The following is a 6,000-nucleotide window of genomic DNA, read 5'->3' as shown; positions in this document are numbered from 1 at the left end:
CTCTTGTGTGAAGACGGACGTGAAGTATTCATTCAACACTCTAGCGATGTCCTTTGGCTCCACCCACAGATTTCCCCCTTGGTCCCTTATGGGCCCTACTCTTTCCCTGGTTATCTTCCTCCCATTGATATACTTATAGAATATCTTGGGATTTTCCCCACTTTTACCAGCCAGAGCTTTCTCATATCCCCTCTTTGCTCTCCTAATTGCTTTCTTAAGCTCCACCCTGCACTGTCTGTACTCCACTAATGCCTCTGCTGATTTGCTTCCCTTGTACCTGCTAAAAGCCTCTCTTATCCTTCTCATCGTAACCTGAATATCTCTGGTCATCCATACTTCTCTGGGCTTGTTACTCCTTCCTATCACCCTAGAGGGAACATGTTGAGCCTGTACCCTCCCCATTTCCTTCTTGAACGCTCCCCACTGTTTCTCTGTAGATTTCCCCACAACTAACTGTTCCCAGTCTACCTTGGCCAGATCCTACCTTATTTTACGAAAATCCACTCTCCCCCAATCCAAAACATTTTTTTGCAACTTGTCAATTTCTTTGTCCATAACAAACTTAAACTGTACCATGGAAAAACTCAGCAGGTCTAGCAGCATCTGCGGAGAGGAACACAGTTAACGTTTCGAGTCCGTATGACTCTTCAACAGAACTAAGTAAAAATAGAAAAGAGGTGAAATATAAGCTGGTTTAAGTTGGGGGGGGAGGTAGAGCTGGATAGAGGGCCAGTGATAGGTGGAGATAACAAAAAGATGTCATAGACAAAAGGTCAAAGAGGTGTTGAAGGTGATATTATCTAAGGAATGTGCTAATTTAAGGGTAGAAAGCAGGACGAGCAAGGTACAAATAGCCTTAGTGGTGGTGGGGTGGGGTGAAGGAATCGAAATAGGCTAAAAGGTAGAGATAAAACAATGGATGGAAATACATTTAAAAATAATGGAAATAGGTGGGAAAAGAAAAATCTATATAAATTATTGGAAAAAAAGGGGGGGATCGGAAAGGGGGTGGGGATGGAGGAGAGAGTTCATGGTCTAAAATTGTTGAACTCAATATTCAGTCCGGAAGGCTGTAAAGTGCCTAGTCGGAAGCTGAGGTGCTGTTCCTCCAGTTTGCGTTGAGCTTCACTGGAACAATGCAGCAGGCCAAGGACAGGCATGAGAGCAGGGAGGAGTGTTGAAATGGCAAGCGACAGGGAGGTCTGGGTCATGCTTGCGGACAGACCGAAGGTGTTCTGCAAAGCGGTCACCCAGTCTGCATTTGGTCTCTCCAATAAAGAGTAAACCACATTGGGAGCAACAAATGCAGTAGACTAAATTGAGGGAAGTGCAAGTGAAATGCTGCTTCCCTTGAAAGGAGTGTTTGGGTCCTTGGACGGTGAGGAGATGGGAAGTAAAGGGGCAGGTGTTGCACCTTCTGCGGTTGCATGGAAGGTGCCATGGGAGGGGGTTGAGGTGTAGGGTGTGATGGAGGAGTGGACCAGGGTGTCCCGGAGGGAATGATCCGTGCGGAATTCCGCCGGGGGGGTGAAGGGAAGATGTGTTTGGTGGTGGCATCATGCTGGAGTTGGCGGAAATGGTGGAGGATGATCCTTTGAATGGGGAGGCTGGTGGGGTGATAAGTGAGTACAAGGGGGTCCCTATCATGTTTCTGGGAGGGAGAGGAAGGTGTGAGGGCGGATGCGCGGGAGATGGGCCAGACACGGTTGAGGGCCCTGGCAACCACCGTGGGTGGAAAACCTCTGTTAAGGAAGAAGGAAGACATGTTGGAGGAACTGTTTTTGAAAGTGGCATCATCAGAACAGATGCGACGGAGGCGAAGGAACTGAGAGAATGGGATGGAGTCCTTACAGGAAGCGGGGTGTGAGGAGCTGTAGTCGAGGTAGCTGTGGGAGTCGGTAGGCTTGTAATGGATATTGGTGGACAGTCTATCATCAGAAATTGAGACAGAGAGGTCAAGGAAGGGAAGAGAAGTGTCAGAGATGGACCATGTGAAAATGATGGAGGGGTGGAGATTGGAAGCAAAATTAATACATTTTTCCAGGTCCTGACGAGAGCATGAAGCAGCACCGAAGTAATCATCGATGTACCGGAGAAAGAGTTGTGGGAGGGGGCCGGAGTAGGACTGGAACAAGGAATGTTCCACATACCCCATAAAGAGACAGGCATAGCTGGGGCCCATGCGGGTACCCATAGCCACACCTTTTATTTGGAGGAAGTGAGATTGGTGTTTCTTTTATTCATTCATGGGATGTGGGCATCGCTGGCTAGGCCAGCATTTATTGCCCATCCCTAATTGCCCTTGAGAAGGTCAGGGTGAGCTGCCTTCTTGAGCCGCTGCAGTCCATGTGGTTTATATCCACAGTGCTATTAGGGAGGGAGTTCCAGGATTTTCACCCAACGACAGTGAAGGAACGGTGATATATTTCCAAGTCAGAATGGTAAGTAGTTTGGAGGGGAACTTCCAGGTGGTGGTATTCCATTGTGTTTGCTGCCCATGTCCTTCTAGATGGTAGCAGTTGTGGATTTGGAAGGTGCTGTCTCAGGAGCCTTGGTGAATTCGTGCAGTGCATCTGTAGATGGTACACACTGCCACCACTGTGTGTCGGTGGTGGAGGGAGTTTGTAGGTGTGATGCCAATCAAGCGGGTGCTTTTTCCTGGATGGTGTCAAGGTTTTGAGTGTTGTTGGAGGTGCATTCATCCAGGCAAGTGGGGAGTATTCTATCACACTTCTGACTTGTGCCTTGTAGGGGCTGGACAGACTTTGGGGAGTCAGGAGGTGAGTTACTTGCCTCAGGATTCCTAGCCTCTGACCTGTTCTTGTAGCCACAGTATTTATATGGCTAGTCCAGTTCAGTTTCTGGTCAATGGTAACTCCCAGGATGTTGATAGTGGGGGATTCAGTGATAGTAATGCCATTGAACGTCAAGGGGCGATGGTTAGATTCTCTCTTGTTGGAGATGATCATTGCCTGTTATAACATAGGTAATGCACCTTATCTTTGATTCTTTCTTATGTTTGCTTTGGCTGCAAGGACTATTTTAATCAGTTTTACTTTCCTAATTTTTATAGTTTGTCAGCTTATTGCTGGCAATTTTCTCCACCGCACGAATGTTGACAATAGAACAGCTAGAATTTAATCTTTTGCACAAATCTGGACTAAAAGTACTAAAAAGTTCACTGGAGTCATAGTTCACGAGTGACACATCATATTCTTAACAATACAGCGTTCAACAACTGTTTTTAACCATGTAATCATTCACGTATATTGTTAACAGTAAGTGTTTGAATAATGGGCGTGACTATAACCAACACTTAGAAATTAGTTAATTCAAGATTACTTTATCCTGATAATAATGATTCATAACACAGCCTGGTGCACTTTGAATTAGTGCATTGAAGCATTTCAAGATGATACCATTATTGACTCATTCTTGATCTTGGCCAGGTTGCTACAAAAGTGTCAAATTGAGCTCAGGAGCTGTCGCAGATGGTAGCTGGGAAATATGTGCCAAAGTATGAGTCAGCTCAACCTGTACTTCTATATGTGTCACCTCTGGTCAATTATACAGTAGAATAGTGGATACCTGACAGACACAAGATGCCCGGATGTCCTTTTAGCAGTGTAAATCTGCATGACGTGAGAGAAACAATAAGTTTTTAAAAAATCTTTCATACGAACATAAGAACAAGGAGCAGGACTAGATCATATGGCCCATCGAGCTGCTCCACCATTCAATACGATCATGGCTGATCTTCGGATTCAACTCAAATTCTTGCCCACTCCCCATATCACAGAATCACAGTGCAGAAGAGGCCCTTCAGCCCATCGAGTCTGCACCGACACGTGAGAAACACCTGACCCACCTACCTAATCCCATTTACCAGCACCTGGCCCATAGCCTTGAATGTTATGACTGCCAAGTGCTCATCCAGTACTTTTTAAAGGATGTGAGGCAACCCGTCTCTACCACCCTCCCAGGCAGTGCATTCCAGACCGTCACCACCCTCTGGGTAAAAAAGATTTTCCTCACATCCCCCCTAAACCTCTTGCCCCTCACCTTGAACTTATGCTCCCTTGTGACTAACCCTTAAACTAAGGGGAACAGCTGATCCCTATCCACCCTGTCCATGCCCCTCATAATCTTATACACCTTGATCAGGTCGCCCCTCAGTCTTCGCTGTTCCAACTAAAGCAAACCAAGTGTATCCAACCTCTTCATAAATTAAATGTTTCATCCCATGCAACATCCAGGTGAATCTCCTCTGCACCCCCTCCAGTGCAATCACATCCTTCCTATAATGTGGTGACCAGAACTGCAGACAGTACTCCCGCTGTGGCCTCACCAAAGTTCTATACAACTCCAACATGACCTCCCTACTTTTGTAATTTATACCTCGCTTGATAAAGGAAAGTGTCCCATATGCCTTTTTCACCACCCCACTAACATGCCCCTCTGTCTTCAGAGATCTATGGACGCACACGCCAAGGTCCCTTTGTTCCTCAGAACTTCCTAGTGTCATGCCATTCATTGAATACTTCCTTGTCAAATTACTCCTTCCAAAGTGTATCACCTCACACTTTTCAGGGTTAAATTCCATCTGCCACTTATCTGCCCATTTGACCATCTTGTCTATATCTTCCTGTAGCCCAAGACATTCAACCTCACTGTTAGCCACCTGGCCGATCTTTGTGTCGTCCGCAAACTCACTAATCCTACCCCCCACATAGTCATCTATGTCGTTTATATAAATGACGAATAATAGGGGACTGAGCACAGATCCCTGTGGTACGCCACTGGACACTGGCTTCCAGCCACTAAAGCATCCTTCTGTCATCACCCTCTGCCTCCTACAACTAAGCCAATTTTGAATCCACCTGATCAAATTACCCTGTATTTCATGTGCCTTTGCCTTCTTTATAAGTCTCCCATGTGGGACCTTATCAAAGGCTTTGCTGAAATCCATATAAACCACATCAACTACACTACCCTCATCTGCACACCTGGTCACCTCCTCAAAAAATTCAATCAAATTTGTTAAGCATGACCTCCCTCTGACAAAGCCATGCTGACTATCCCTGATCAAACCTTGCCTCTCCAAGTGGAGATAGATACTCTCCTTCAGAACTTTCTCCAATAGTTTCCCTACCACTGACATGAGACTCACTGGCCTGTAGTTCCCTGGCTTACCTCTACAACCCTTCTTAAATAGCGGAACCACATTAGCTGTTCTCCAGTCCTCTGGCACCTCCCCGGTGGCCAGAGAGGAATTAAAAATTCGAGTCAGAGCCCCTGCGATCTCCTCCCTTGCCTCCCTCAGCAGTCTGGCACACAAATCATCCAGACCTGGAGATTTGTCCACTTTTAAGCCTGCCAACACCTCCAACGCCTTGTCACTTCCTATATCAATTTGCTTAAGAACCTCATAGTCTCTCTCCCTGAATTTGATACCTTCAACCTCATTCTCTTGTGTGAAGACGGACGTGAAGTATTCATTCAACACTCTAGCGATGTCCTTTGGCTCCACCCACAGATTTCCCCCTTGGTCCCTTATGGGCCCTACTCTTTCCCTGGTTATCTTCCTCCCATTGATATACTTATAGAATATCTTGGGATTTTCCCCACTTTTACCAGCCAGAGCTTTCTCATATCCCCTCTTTGCTCTCCTAATTGCTTTCTTAAGCTCCACCCTGCACTGTCTGTACTCCACTAATGCCTCTGCTGATTTGCTTCCCTTGTACCTGCTAAAAGCCTCTCTTATCCTTCTCATCGTAACCTGAATATCTCTGGTCATCCATACTTCTCTGGGCTTGTTACTCCTTCCTATCACCCTAGAGGGAACATGTTGAGCCTGTACCCTCCCCATTTCCTTCTTGAACGCTCCCCACTGTTTCTCTGTAGATTTCCCCACAACTAACTGTTCCCAGTCTACCTTGGCCAGATCCTACCTTATTTTACGAAAATCCACTCTCCCCCAATCCAAAACATTTTTTTGCA

Source organism: Cetorhinus maximus, chromosome 2 (genome assembly GCF_964194155.1).
Source record: "Cetorhinus maximus chromosome 2, sCetMax3.hap1.1, whole genome shotgun sequence".
Taxonomy (NCBI): Eukaryota; Metazoa; Chordata; class Chondrichthyes; order Lamniformes; family Cetorhinidae; genus Cetorhinus; species Cetorhinus maximus.
The sequence above is the reverse complement of the archived record's forward strand: the minus strand, read 5'-3'. Positions refer to the sequence as shown.